Consider the following 15,611-nt stretch of genomic DNA (forward strand, 5'->3'; position numbering starts at 1 on the left):
TGCAATCAATAAAACAAACTAAAATTAATATTAATTACTCTCTTGCTAAACTTCAGATATATAACCTAAGTTTTTCAAGAAAAAAAAGGATTGCAAGAATGGCTTAGGGCAATCAAAATGGTTTATTTTGAAATGTAATTTTACATTAATAATGATGATGGCTTCTTTTGTACCCTGATTGGTTTACTTTTTTGATAGTAACACAGGCTATAACCTTATATTACCTTGTGAATAAAAGTGTTTTCAGGTTATGTTGCATGCTTGCACACTGTTTTAGACTTTGCTCTTTATATGTTTTGTTAAAATTGTATTTTTGTTAATTTTGGTTGTATTTGGCTGCATTTAAATTATTTCCATCAAAGTAACACGTTGTCTTTCTGCAGGTATCAAATATTCTGTGAACTCCTCAGTGGGGGCAAGAATATAAAATAAAGGTAAGCAGTTTATTTTTCTTAATCTTTTCAAGTTGTCTCTTTATAGCATGTGCATATATTAGTAGTAGTATTAGGCTGAATATGGCTGGGTTGTTTATTTGAATGAACAGTATCTCATTGTTGTTCACAGTCAAAATGTGTCTTGACATATACATTTTGTAATTGCCTAAACGTCCTATGAGAAACATCTGACTATCCATCTCTTAAGATACATGAATACATTTACCTGTTTGTATGTAAGGCAGATGTAGTCTCTCTGATTAATATAGCTAGCACCATCTACTGGACATATTTGTATTTCTTAACATTTAAAGCCCCCCCCCACCAAGAATATTTAATTTATCATGGCTATGACCTTGCTTTTCACTCCAGCACATATACACTGAGCTTCTGTGAACAACCAGGGGTGTTAACTAATTATAGTTGTCCAGTTATATATTGGCTGACTGGGTCACAGCTGGATTAAAGTTGAACTTTGTGAGTTTATACTGGACTTCCATAACAACAAGTCACTGAACAGCCAACTGCAATGGCCCAGAATACTAAATAGAAAGCTTTTTTTCATTTTCAAGTGGAAAAATGGTAGACGTTTTATTCTTTTTCTAATACAGAACTGAGTGCATGAGATTTCCTTGTTAATGTTCTACTCCAGTGAGAAATTGGATTTGTCCAAATTGATTGGCTGCCTTTGTAATCTTTTTTTTTCTGTAAATATGCGAATTAAATTAGAAGAAAAAGTATGTTTTATTGCTTTTTTTAATGTTTAATTGTAAAGGTAATGATAACTGAAATGAAACAAAATTAGATTACTTTTTCTCACAAAAGTTTAATACTATTACATGGTGTGAAAGTGAAAAAAACTTAAAGGGACAGGAAAATGCAAGGTAATAATACAATTGTGTTTGTTATTTTGTGGTTATTGTATCTTTTAATAATTTATACAGAAGAGCAATAGAAATACTTGGCTGGTAGAAAAAGACCCAGTTCATATATTAATGTAACTAAAAGTATTAGATAACTTAGGAACTTTATAAGAATAAGCAGCAAATAGCTAGTCAAACAGAAAGACAGCACTCCAGTCCTGTTACTGCGCAAAGCTTCTTTAAAGGTTTTAATAAGCAGATATTCATCTCATTTTCCTTCCTCGACCTCAATGCGAAGGAGTTTCTTATTTCTTTCTTTAGATTAAACATGTCGGCTAGACCTAAAGCCCCCCGACGAGGCTCCAGTTTGTGTTGCGTTGCGCATGTTGTTGGAGAGATTTTTAAAGGGATTAATCCTAGCATGATATTGAATTCCAGGAAGCAACAAGGAGAACAAAAGAGAGTCTTGAATAAAGAGAACGAGGAATGAATATGTGCATTTCAGATTGTGTTTGCTGTGCTGGGCTTTGCTGCATCTTAAGGCTTAGGCCCTATTAGGAATGATAGAAAAGAACAGTGGTTTCGTAGCTTTTGAGAGGCGCAAACATGTTAGTATTTCTCTTTTAGTAGCTTTGGTTGTTTTATTAACCACTGTTTTTTACCACTAGTAGTATGTAATTGATATATATGTAAACATTTACTTTCTTCCCACTGTAGCTATGCATAACCAAAAGACAGTATGGCAGTATCTAAACATTTATCCCAATTGTACACAGATAACCCATTCACACAGCATTCAAAGACAATCATACCATAATTTCACCTGTTGGTCTTTGTTAAGATGTTTAAAAATACAGTTTCATTGTTGTAAGACTGAATGAACATTAAACCAGTATCCACCTCAATGTGTTCATAAAACTGCTTCGATGTATGCCTTTATTTATAGGCATATTTTCTACAGCAAAACATCATAATGTGTAACCTAAATAGAGAAACAGTCTTTTTACACCACTATTTTTTGTGCCAGTGTAAATGTAAATTCCATGTTATTGTGTTAACATTCACAACTCATAAGACAGTGCAGCTTTCCCCTTATTTATGGAATATGCATTGTGGAAAATAAACAAGACAAAACTTTATTTTCCATGTTTATCCATGTTCACATTTCAACTTGCTTCTGCAATCTTTAAAGGCTTCACATAGTTTGTCCATCTGGCTCTAGCTATGTATTCTGCCACTGTAGTTGGACTCAGTTGTGTGGTATTAAATAATGCAGTATGCATTTTTAAATAAATAAAACAAAAATCTATAGTCCGTACAGTGCTTTAGATGCAACTTAACAACACAGCACTATCAAGTAACACAGGCTGGCCTGTTGACAAGTATTAAGATACTGAAGACTGACCAGATAACGATTAAAACTGAACAGATGTTTGTGGCTAGAAGAGGTGTAAAGTGTGAGTAATGACTAAAAGGGGAAACATTTTTTGATAAGACGAATCTCCTACCACACACTTCATTAGAGGCTATTTACCAGTTATACAAAATACAAAAGCACAAAGCATGGCACGGATCATTTTCCTTTCATCAGATTCAAATTCTACATTATGTATACTTTGGCATTATATGAAACACAGCTGGCTGGGTTCATAAAAAGGAAGTGGTATGTTTTGTAAGGTGAAAAAATACAACACAGAAAAAACACATATTTCCATATTCAAGGTTCTAGGCCAGAAGATAACTATCCTTTCGCTCCCCACGCAATAGTGTAGGCCTATATAGGAGAAAATGTAGTTTTGAATTAAAATTTAAGTATATATTTAAGATCATCTTTACCCCTACATCCTGCTATCTGCTAACATCTGTGCTGTGGATTTCTTGTGTACTTCTGTGCTAGGTGTACACAAGCATTGGGCTGGCTTGTCGATTTGTTTCATGCCAAGAAAAGTGAATTGACCCTTGTTTAGCTCTCCAGAATATTGCCCATGACGGGAATGTATACCTGCAGCGAATGCTACAGTAAAAAGGGAAAGCTCATGGATAAATTATTAAACAGAAGGATATATTTTACTGATCTCTGGCTAAGGGTTTTAATCCATCTATAAGCATAAGGATGTCTTTAACAGCCTTCTGGCTAATTTCTTAAACCCATGGATTCAAAATCCAAACAATTTTGTTTTCAATCCTAATTTCTTGGCTATAAAACACCGACTGGAATTCACTAAGGCCTTTTTTGCATCATCATCTTCCCATTAGTTGTGCATTTGTTTCTTTCTTCTTTTATTGGCAGTAATTATAAACATGTTTTATAATGACAAAAATTAAAATAAACTGCTCGGTTGTGCTTGAAAAAATATATTTCCAATTACATTTTGTTGGTAACTGCTAAAGAAATTCCTTTTAATTCAAGTCATGCACAAATATTTGCTCCTCATTGATCACACACTCCTCCTTACATTGAAATGATACATTTTCTAGAAGTGTATTTAATATGGCAGCTAGAAATCTTTTGTTTCTTTAGAATCAACTCTTTAAACATTACTGTGATACATCTAACATAAATATAACAATACAACATGTATTTATTATTATGTTTTACTCAATTTCTTAGCAGACATCCTTATCCAGGGTGACTTACAATTGTTACAATACATCACATTTTATTTTTTTACATTTTACCCATTTATACAGGTGGGCATTTACTGGAGTAATCTAGGTAAAGTACCATGCTCAAGGGAACAACAGCAGTACCCCCATTTGGGACTGATCCCACATCCCTCCACTCCAGAGTCCTGAGCCCTAACCACTACTCCACACTACTGCCACAATGTATTATTCAATACAACTCTTTACATATAAAAAATATTTAAACTAAGTGCTTATGTTTAACATTAATGGTATGTGTTAAGGTTTGTTTACAACACAAGATTAATTATGTACACAGACAAAATAGTTGTATGTGCTTTGCTTGGAGGTAAGATCTACAGAAGTAATGCAACACTCTAAAATTAAATATACATATTAACTATGAAAATAAATCAGAGGCAAACTTGTATAACTAGTACACATCGCTATAATACTGCATCACGTTTTGTGCCGGTTAGAATACAGCTACCAGACTACTGTGCACAATTCAGTCACAAAAACACATTTGAAAAAGCTGAGTCAATAGCAGCAGGGTAATTGAGTTCAGCTCCCAATTCCTGTCCCACTGACGGTATTGCTGTCACAAAACATACAAAATAAAGAGATATGCCAAAGTGAATGTTTATCTTTAGTAAAGTAAGGTAATTATCAAGGCTGACATTCAGCCATAATTAATTCCATGCTGACAGCGCCTGCTTCTGTATCGGGGTATTGTGGCATTGAAGGACAGCTGGCTGGGCACTGTAGTGATTTCCATTTTACAGCATGCCAGGGAATTATTGGCAGCCAGCCCAAATGTTATGCCCCCCTGCCACCACCGCCACCACCACTACTACCATTTTAAAGAGGTGTCCTAGTATGTCTATGGTAGGTTAGATAGGGGCATCAGATACACAAGTGTATTCATCTATCACTTCTTTAGGCGAAGGTAGCGTTCTTCTAATAGATATGCAGAGCAGAGATGGTGTGATTATCATACGATAGAATGTCTGCTGAAACATGATCTTTTAATACGCTGGATGGTATTAAGGTATTAATCATCTGAATAAAAATGAGCTGGGGAATTATTCCCACATTAATGTAAAGCCTTTATAAGGATCATGTAAATTAAGCCTCATATATTGATAACAATCAGCTAGAGACTTCTCTACAAAAACAACACAGCAGTCCACCCACAGTAAAGCCAAAGAGATTTTGTTTTTTTTTCAATTCTGCAAATACGGTTGTTGGTCAGGCAGTGCTACTCATTAAGGGGAAGATATCCAGCACGGATCCTGAGACCAGTTAGATGCATTCTTCAGGGAATGCAATGGTCTGAAATGTTACTGAAAGTTGACTGTAAATGCTAGATAAAATGCTATAAATTAGTTTATTTGTCAGTTCTTTTTTTCTGGTCTAGTCATCCCTGCTATATTAAATAGGCCAATTTGCAATACCAGGATTCCTCTTAAAGGAGGTGAAGGGTGGGCAGATGAATGGGCTCATTGGGGGCGATTTATTTTACGTAAAAGGAAACATGAAGAAGATAAACTCTGAAGCTCTAAGAAAATCAATATTATCTGGGTATTGTTTCATGAATATTTCTCTAACCCAGAAATATCTAGGCGACCACTAGCTTCCTTCAAATACGTATCCTATATTTTGGTATATAGTAGCCTAATGTATTGCAAATATCTTTCAAATGGCTTCATGCAATCGGTATACTAATACTACCAGCATCCACACACAAAAAACATGAATAAAAGGGGAAAACCTGAACAAATACAAATTGTTATACTGGAAATAGTTAAGCCTATTCCATGGTAAATTTAAGTCTGTTTGAATATTATTATATGTGCACATATTATCAATATTCACTAGATACCCTTTTTCAATCATTTTCAAACCACACCATTTCAAACCCAGCACTACGTTTCCAAGGCAACACATTCACCCAATTTATATAATTAGTTAACACTTTACAATAATGGGCACCGATTCTTAATGAATGAATGCATGAATCCTACAGGAATAGCATATGATGCCTCATGGACTTCCACTGAGTTCTGATGTTGATCACATGTTTAAGTCCTGATCCCCAAACCTAGTCTTTGACCCTCTCCGTAATCTTGATCCTGACCTTGTAACTCATGCGATTCACAGCAGAACTCAGACAATGTTTCCTGTGATATTCATACATCAATTCATTAAAATTGGTGTCCATTATTGTAAAGTGTGATCTATAATTATTGAAAGGTTTTTCACAATAGGATACTTATTTTCATTACAAGGAGGGTGAAAAAATGTTGTACATAACGTATAAGTACTTTTATATTTTTAATTAATAAAATTACTAGAATTTGAACCAGAAGTAAAGGTCACAATAAATGTTTAAGACTCACCAGTTTCATCAGTGCAAAATTATACAGGAACTATCAAAAAATTATGTTTACATTGGCAGGGTTTCACCACAAGAAATGGTATCGGTTCTACATTTTTTTTTAATGCTTCTATACCACCCCGAATCTCCTAAAAATGATGTTACCTGGGAGCGTATTTTAACAAAATGACATATAAGACAGCAAAATATGAAATACAACTCCAATACCCAACCCTAATGACCGTGACTAGCTTCAGAATTTGTATGATTGCCTGCAAAGACCACATTATTGGAGGATTTGTTGAATTTCACAAGAATATTAGTTTTCTCCTATTTATACAAGTCTACGACTACACAAATTGTATGCACAATGACGGAGAGGTAATATATTCAGTAAATTTGATTATCTGACTTCCCTGGATGAAACGATTCATGCATAATTTATTCAACATATGCAAGATGTTTATTGTGTTCCATGTTTTCTGTTTTAAATGAACAAAAATGGTGATGTTCCATGTTGAGTCAAACGGCTTCCAAAGTGGTATTAAGATGAGTTTCATTTGCTGACACAATGATGTGCCAAGGTGACCATATGCATAGGGATGCCGTCTGCCACACTGGAGAACAAACACAGAAAACCACTGAAATGCAGGACAGCAATAAATGCAAATTAGTTCCACTTGAATGGAGACAACATACTTTACCTTTGTATACAGGTCCTGAAGTATTTTCTCTGTGCTTTATTTTAGATGTGAACTTATTAACATACTACTCAGAAAGCAATTCAAGTGAATTATATTGCTGGACAGACTTGGCAGAGCGATGAAAGGCTCTGGGCTTGCTAATTAAAGCAGCCAGTCTCTTTTAATCAGCTCCACACAGGTGGTAACTTTGTCATTTCTCAGTTGTGTTCTTGGTAGGGAGTTGTCAAGAACTAACTTTGAAGTCCATATACTTAGCATCTCATTTGTATCTGCTAAGGACTCCCATGCTAATTTGTGAGGGTACAAAGGAAAATAAACAGCCTTTTGGGTTAAAAAGATCTGGAGGTTTAGTGGAACGAGTTTCACAGGCATTAAAAGGTAACCCATGATCGTGAGTCCTTTTCAAACCCCCCAATAGTTTCCTTTTTTTAAAGTCAAGTCACATCTAGTCTAACTGTGTCCAGTTACTTTGGGACCAAGGAATATTAATGATTAATGGTCTTTGTGTCAGTGAAGTACAGGCTTGTAATACATCATTAGTAGCAAGTAGATCAAAAGCATGAATTAATGAGGGGAGCTTTGCCTGAATTCATTAAGTATACGTACTGTATTTGCCCAAAATAATTTACATTAGTAATTAAGCATGAATGCATCTATTCTGCAAAATCACTTAAAAAAAAAAAAAATCGTTTGCAAGGCTTTCTTGTGATCAGTTTATTGGTCCCAATAAAGCATTGAAGACGTTAAGTTACAAGTATATGAAAGAGCACTTAACTCTTCACAGTAGCTGTGCATTAAAAAGGTGGCTATTAAACCAAATAGCCGACTGTAGTTTTATATGACATTAAAGCTGCTAGTTTCAAGCAGAAGCAATTAAAGTTGATGTTATTTGGACTACTAAATGCTCTATTAGGCAGACAGCAGTTAATTTATATGAAACTGCACTTAAATGTATTAAGGAGGTCGTGATAGTGATAGATAGCTGTCATTTGCATTTGCATCTTCATTTTCATGAACAAATATGCTTAATGTTTCTTAATGATTAATTACAATATCCTTGAAAAGTATAAATATTATCTGGATTCTAATGTCACTAAGGAACATCATAGGTATAAGAAACAATGCAAAAAATAAATACATTTTATGATATATGCTGCATGTAAATATTCCAAGGTAATTCGTTCTGCTTTTACCAAATGTATTGCAATTAGTGGCTATAACAAGGACATACTACGAGTGTATCTAAACTAAGGCCTGGACCAAATCAAAACTTTGATCTTTCCACAAATGGTCAAATAAAAACATATACAGGGCTTACCATCCTTCCCTTTCAAAAACTGCATTGGGGTTATTAGTGACCGCAAGGACTCAGGACCTTGGTTAAACATGTCATATGAAAGACCACATTCAGCAGTCTGCATTTCTAACTTTTCTTCATGCGTTTATGGAAATATTGTACTGGAATGTGTTGACAATGTTGAATGTCAGTTTATGCATAATTTTCATGCCAGTAAAAGAAATGCAACAACATTACTTCTCTTAAATCTGCATAGGCCATGAATATAAAATGTCTATTTCTTTAACAGTACATTCAATTATACATTTCCTGCATGATGTGTTGTGCAGATACAAAGTACATTTGTAATTGTGCTTGCTATGGATCTGACTGCCGTTTAAGGCTACCTAGAAGCACAGATCATTGTGAAATGTCAGTTAGCATATGAAAAAGCACATGCTGAAGATATTACAGACAGTAATGCAGCACATTGAATGTTGCCTCACATGGGAGATTGTTTTCAGATTATTACTTTTTTTTTCAAATACATTTCTGATTTCAATTGTGCTTTCTATTTACTTGATAGGTACAGAACATTTCATTAGCAGAGCGAGCAGAAACGGCTGTTTGGACGAATGAAGCTGCCATTCACCTCTGATAGGTGCAGGACAGTAAATTAGTGCCTTATACGCCTGGGTATGTATTAGAATTTTTGCTTTAGTCCATTGCCTTGACCTCCAGAAAACCTAGAAATGATGATCAAGTAGCACAAAGATGATTACAAAGCAGAAAACAGAAGCTTCCGGAAAGAAGTAAGGCAATCAAAAACAGAAAAACAAAAGTGGAATCACTATTATACTGAAAGTATAGTCAAGAAGCCACATCCACTGGTCTAAAACATGCACAGCTTCTTAGTGTTTTGGTTTATTCTGAATCGGTTGGCTATTCACATGCAGTAAAGCTCTTGGTCTATAAATGAATTGTGATACCATTTAATGTCTTGCATATGATAGCTAGAGACTGTCACCTTCAGTAGGAATAATGAACTGCCTGGTGGCAATGAGAAAGTAGCCTATATTGTAAAAACAGAGGAAACATGTCCAATTTAATTGAATTAGTTGATGTGTGATGACTGTCAGCATGGGATTAAAACTCGTGTTTTCTTTTTTTTTTTTTTTTTTTTTTTAAGAATAATGATCATCATTAAGGAAAGTCAATTAAAATGAAATAATAGCAATAGCATAATAATGAAACACATATTATCACAAATATTGTATGCCATTGTTCATTCATTAATCATTCATGTTAGAGTTCAACTCATAAGGAGTCTGCAACAATATGTTTTTCATCCTAATAATATTATAGTATTAAGTGCATTTCAACCAGAGAAAAGCTTGGGAGCAGTGGGAATCTAGTATAAGTATTCATTTTGATCTCTCCTTTGTATAACTGTACAAATGTGTCTGCACGTATCCATTTCACACAGTACAGAACAATATACATTTAAGTCCATATGAAGTACGTATTGACTGAAGGGACTGGGTTGTCAAAGTAAATTCATAATAAATTAACAAAACTTAATTAGCTGTACATGAAAGACAATGCCTGCAAAAAATATTTCAAACATTTAAGTGGACCTGTGAACCTTCCTCCAGACAAAAGCTGCACGGTGGTTGTTTTTCAAGCCAATTTCACCCTGCGGTGAAGTTTTGTATGATTTCTATTATAGAAGAAAGAAGGCTGCTGTTCCAATTCAAACAGACATTGCCAGAAGCACTTTCAGATCCATTTTCATAACAAGCATGTCACCAGCTTTACAGACACTGTGAGCTAACATCCCTGAGCTCAGAGCATATGTTTGTGTGTATTTCTTTATATATAGTACTATTTAATTCCAGCTAATAAATATTACTCAGAGCTCATTTACAAATGCTTCAAAGTTAAAAGGAAAACAAAAGAAAATAATAACCGTTCATCGAGCCTTGCTATCGCTCTATTGCACATTTTACGTTTCTGTGCCCGCTGAGATACTGGAAACGTGAGCTTGTCAGAAACACCCTTAAAAAAAGAGTTTGGGATGTATGAAACACAATGAAAAGCCACAGTGGGAAAGCCTGAAATCCCTCCAGAAACAATTGATTCACAGATTGTTCAGCCATTTGTAGAGTGGTGAGCAAAATGGAGTGAAAAAACCTTATTTTCACTTCATTGTACAAGGTGCAGACTAAATTGATCCAAACGTACATTTCATACACATTAAGTTGAAGAATTTAGGTTAACAATAAAACCAAGTAAAATGTGGCTCTTCAGAACCAATGTTTATGGTCCTGTCCTCGTAGTATGTTGGATCAACTGGCCCAAATGAGGTTTAAAACTGAGGTACAGAGAAGTCAAACCATCTCGACCTCAACTACTTGCTCACCTTAAATACCTGTAAAAAAGTGGGTAAAGGTCAAAATATCTCCAATTGTCAGTCCACTCAAACAGTATGTGGTAGTATGAAGCTCCTGAATCGAGCAAAACGGCTTTTTCTTGACATTTTCCCATTCTAGATACTAGGCAATGGGAATGAAATGCTGGATAACCGACTGCACTGACATTCAGGTGAAGTCGTTTATCTAGAAGATGCCGAGGGAAAACATTAGTACCACGGCAAATCAATAAACCTCCAGATAACTTTTTTTTTTTTGTGGCGTGGAGATCTGATAAAGCTGCAATTACTTTGAAAGTTTGAGCATGCTATAGCATGTATCTTGTACAGAGAACTATATTTATAGTTAAAGAGATTAGAGAGAACTTTTACTGGTTCTCAGAGTTTTATACAATAAAGGTGAAAAAACATGGGTATCAAACTGTAGGCCTAGTTCTAAAAAGCTGCATTTTCCAAAGGTTTAAATGCAGTTCATAATCACTTAAAGGAATGACTTATTTGTATATATTTTTTGTCTGCAGATGTTAGTGATGTAATGACAGATGAAAACTGCAGGATTTTGGTCAAGAGGTCTGGAAATAACGTCCCTGTTTTCAGAGTTGCATCACCGATCATGTAAGTAATTGGTGTGTTCAAATCACTGTCAAACTAGGCTTCCTATGAAGACAAGAAAAGTCTAAATGATCGGACCAGTTAGGCAAGATTCTCTTATCCTTCACTGTCTAATATATCAGCAGTAGACTCTGATTAGACACATTAGATGGCAGACACTTAAAATATGTCTGTTTATCCTCTGCCCTTATCGTTCACAGAGGAAATTGTTTGTTTATACCAGACTTTGGAGAAGGGGAAAAAAAGGAAATATTACAATATTTAAATTTTTAATAACATAGCAGGTGCTAAATGGTTTTGCAGTTCCTAGAACAAAACAAAACACACTGAGTGTTTTAGATGCAATAACAGCATTGCTCTCTGGTGAGAAAGACCTAAGGAAAAACAAGTGGCAGGATCTGATTTTCCAAAAGGTGGCCAAAAAAAAACCTGTCAGTTTTCAAAAAATGTTGACAATAGCAAGCGTACTTACTCATGTTACTTTGCACCAGCCTAGGCAGCTCTTCCAATAACTAAAACAGTATTTTGTATTACCTAACCCAGAGCATGAGTAATGAGCAGAGAAAAAATGCATCCCAGACCAGAAGATATCTACAGCTGCTATTAACACGTCTCTTCCCATTGTTGTTATGAGCAAAATACAAAAAATGCTACAAAAGCAGTACAGAGGAGGTACTATTTCTATGTGGGCTTTCCATTTCCTAAGGTTCATCTGGAGATGAGTCATTCTACAGAGAACACAGCAGAAAATGGCTTCTTGTCATACCAGCAGCATGACACTAATTAGTACAGTACATTAAACAGCAATGGCTTTTTGTCACTGACATTCAGTTCTGTAAAATGTTTGTGTCTTCAGCATACCATTTCTCCAGAATGAAGCAGTGAGGTATGTCAGAGGTGCATGAGTACACAGTGTCTGCATCAGATATTGATTGAAACATATACACCGTTTGGAGGTTTAAGGTGAAGTTCTCTCATAGACCCCCATTTTGACCCTGAAACGCACTACAAGCAAGAATGCATAATGCAGAGAAGAATGGTTATTTAAAAAATGCCAATTATCCTGTTTAAGTGACTTTGAATTTTTGGCACTTATGATTTAAATATGTTTTTAAAAGCATTTTTTTTACATTTTGTTTCACAGCAAAATTGTAGATCCCAAAGGGACTTTATTTTTTCTTACTGACAGAACTGATGTAATTAAAACACTTAACATACACTTACAATGTGCCAACACACAGACCCATTTCTGACACCTTGATTCATGAACGCCCAATCAGTGAGAATCCTATTTCATAAACCAAATCACTGCATCAATGAATAAAGATCCTTCCCATATATACAAATGTATTTTACTGAATTACTATAAACTCAACCTCATTCTAAATAAGTAATAGATCAGTCAATGATGATTAAATAGTTCTTGCAATCATCAGTTATTATGAAGAAAATGTTTTTGAAAAACATGTTAGCAGTGAGTAGCAGAATTGTATAAACAGTAAAGATTACACAAAGATTTATTTGGCAACATTAACCGTACCGTCTTAACAAGGAAATAACATTCCTCCATAATAAATTAATCCTTATGATGAAATTTCATTACTGTACTATATAACTGTGTTTAAAAAAAAAAGAATGAGAGAAGAAAAATGCTTTCAATGGTAATTTAATTATGCATCCGTCTGTGTTCTGAAAATTGACCTATAAAATTGTTAAATGTCTAAAGTGGCATTTTTCAAATCTAATACACATCATTAAAACTACAGCTGCACTTTACGGCATCAAAACATTTTCCTTGTACTGTGTGAACCATCATGCAAATTTAATGCCTCTGTATAATAACCTGAAATATCATACTGACTGCACAAGCGGATTGTGAAATGATGCTAAAATCTGTCACTGTGCTGCATTCTGGGTAAATATTTCATCACTCAAAAGCTCTAAACAGCACATTTTCTAGAGAGACTCCTTCCCAAATAGTTTTCTTATTCCAGATATTTCATCCAATGTAGGTATTGCCAGCAAAAATTAAATGGCTATTTTGTTCCCTCTCAGAGCTTTGTTCATACCATTTTATTTGCCTATTTAGCAGGCCATACATTTGACATAATTTTGAAGTACACCCTTTGGTCTCAGCTAAGATGAGACCTGGATGAGGAGAATTTATCTTTATTGATCTAATAGTGGAGCTTATAATTGCATAAAATAAATGCAATATAATTAAAGATAGCCATTTTGGGTATTGATCCTCACACCAGTGCCAAACAGTTTAAATTTGTTCTGCATGGGGTTTATAGACAAATTGGGAGATGGCAATCCATTCTGCCATTACAGATCTGGAAGGCCAAAAGGGCTAAGCCTGAAGTGCCAAGTTCTTAAGTCCTTGGATATGTTTCAGTAAACTGAAAGCCCCTCACCTTTCACATCTAACTGACCCAAACATATTTGTTTCTGCTGCCTGTCTGCAAGCAATTCAGTCACTCTGGTAGCATCTCAGCCAGCGTAAAACCCCAGTCACTGTCAATTCCTGACTCTAATTGACAGTAAAGCCAAGATGAAACACGGGTATCGCTGAGGGCACAAACACAACATTAGAAAGTGTTCTTGCAGTGCACTGGTGGAGAAATGTTCAATATTTTATACTGTCCTGGGCCTGGAAATATCTTATTACAGTCTGCTGGAACTTAAAACAGCTGTGAGTAAAATGTGCACAACATATAACCACAATGCCCTTCGAATGGTTACAAATTGACAGTTTTCAATTTTGTTTCATAAACCTTGCATTTTCATTCCCCTATACTGTTTTTAGCTTGTGACATGATTTATATGCATTGCTTCGTACAAAGTATACCTTTTCACTGCACAATTGCTAAGTCAGGTGAATTCCAAAAATGAAGAATTGATTGGAAATAAGATATCGGTTAACAATAAGGTAATCGTTTTAATTACTGATACGATGTTTGACTTCTATTGTTTTAAAAGCCTGTAAATTGTAAGCTCTTTTTTGTGAGAAAGATGTGTGCTTGCTAGGTCTGTATAATTTATTTCCTCCTGTCTCTTTCGCTTTTCTTCATGCTGTTCAGGAACCCAGCAATAATTCAGAGAGGAACTTCAAATGTTGACAGTCTTTCAGCAATGCAATCTTCTTTCGGAGACCAGCGAAGTAGCAGGACCTAACCTGTTGGAATGCCCCGCCCATCTGCTCAATTCCCTGGCCGGCCTCAGTCTGATCACTTCTGAGTTTGTCAAAACCCAAAGAAAAAAGTAAAAAGGAAAACAAATCGGAAGAGACACATAGCAGCATGCCTCAGCGACTGCTATACTTCTATCTGCATACCAATTATGTTTATTATTGATTTTTACAGTCTTTTGCAAGGAAGAAATGTTAAGCTCTCCTTTGAATTTATACTCTTGAACACTGTTGCGAAATTCATTTTTATGAATATTTCTATTAATTGCAATTTCTATTAAAAAGTATTTCTTAACTCTTTTCTACTGGTTTATATTTACACAATAATAAATAATAAATAATAAATAATAAATAGGTCAGTGTATATATATAGTGAGGGAAAAAAGTATTTGATCCCCTGCTGATTTTGTACGTTTGCCCACTGACAAAGAAATGATCAGTCTATAATTTTAATGGTAGGTGTATTTTAACAGTGAGAGACCGAATAACAACAAATCAATCCAGAAAAATGCATTTCAAAAAAGTTATAAATTGATTTGCATGTTAATGAGGGAAATAAGTATTTGACCCCTTCGACTTAGTACTTGGTGGCAAAACCCTTGTTGGCAATCACAGAGGTCAGACGTTTCTTGTAGTTGGCCACCAGGTTTGCACACATCTCAGGAGGGATTTTGTCCCACTCCTCTTTGCAGATCCTCTCCAAGTCATTAAGGTTTCGAGGCTGACGTTTGGCACCTCAAACCTTCAGCTCCCTCCACAGATTTTCTATGGGATTAAGGTCTGGAGACTGGCTAGGCCACTCCAGGACCTTAATGTGCTTCTTCTTGAGCCACTCCTTTGTTGCCTTGGCTGTGTGTTTTGGGTTATTGTCATGCTGGAATACCATCCACGACCCATTTTCAATGCCCTGGCTGAGGGAAGGAGGTTCTCGTCCAAGATTTAATGGTACATACCCCATCCATCGTCCCTTTGATGCGGTGCAGTTGTCCTGTCCCCTTAGCAGAAAAACACCCCCAAAGCATAATGTTTCCACCTCCATGTTTGACGGTGGGGATGGTGTTCTTGGGGTCATTTCTCCTCCTCCAAACACGGTGAG

At 35.4% G+C, this 15,611-nt stretch overlaps 1 protein-coding gene and 1 long non-coding RNA gene across 3 annotated transcripts in view; one reads left to right on the plus strand and one right to left on the minus strand.

Moving 5' to 3' along the window:
- LOC136719153 (isoaspartyl peptidase/L-asparaginase) overlaps window positions 1-15,611 on the minus strand; it is a 145,984-nt gene that overhangs the window by 107,355 nt on the left and 23,018 nt on the right. The gene's annotated exons all lie outside the window — the stretch shown is intronic.
- On the plus strand, window positions 36-14,755 carry LOC136719189 (uncharacterized). Its single transcript, XR_010805375.1, has 4 exons — window positions 36-434; window positions 8,869-8,978; window positions 11,235-11,328; window positions 14,409-14,755. It is a non-coding gene; the product is annotated as an uncharacterized LOC136719189 (long non-coding RNA).

The sequence above is a fragment of the Amia ocellicauda genome, chromosome 23, assembly GCF_036373705.1.
Source record: "Amia ocellicauda isolate fAmiCal2 chromosome 23, fAmiCal2.hap1, whole genome shotgun sequence".
Lineage (NCBI taxonomy): Eukaryota > Metazoa > Chordata > Actinopteri > Amiiformes > Amiidae > Amia > Amia ocellicauda.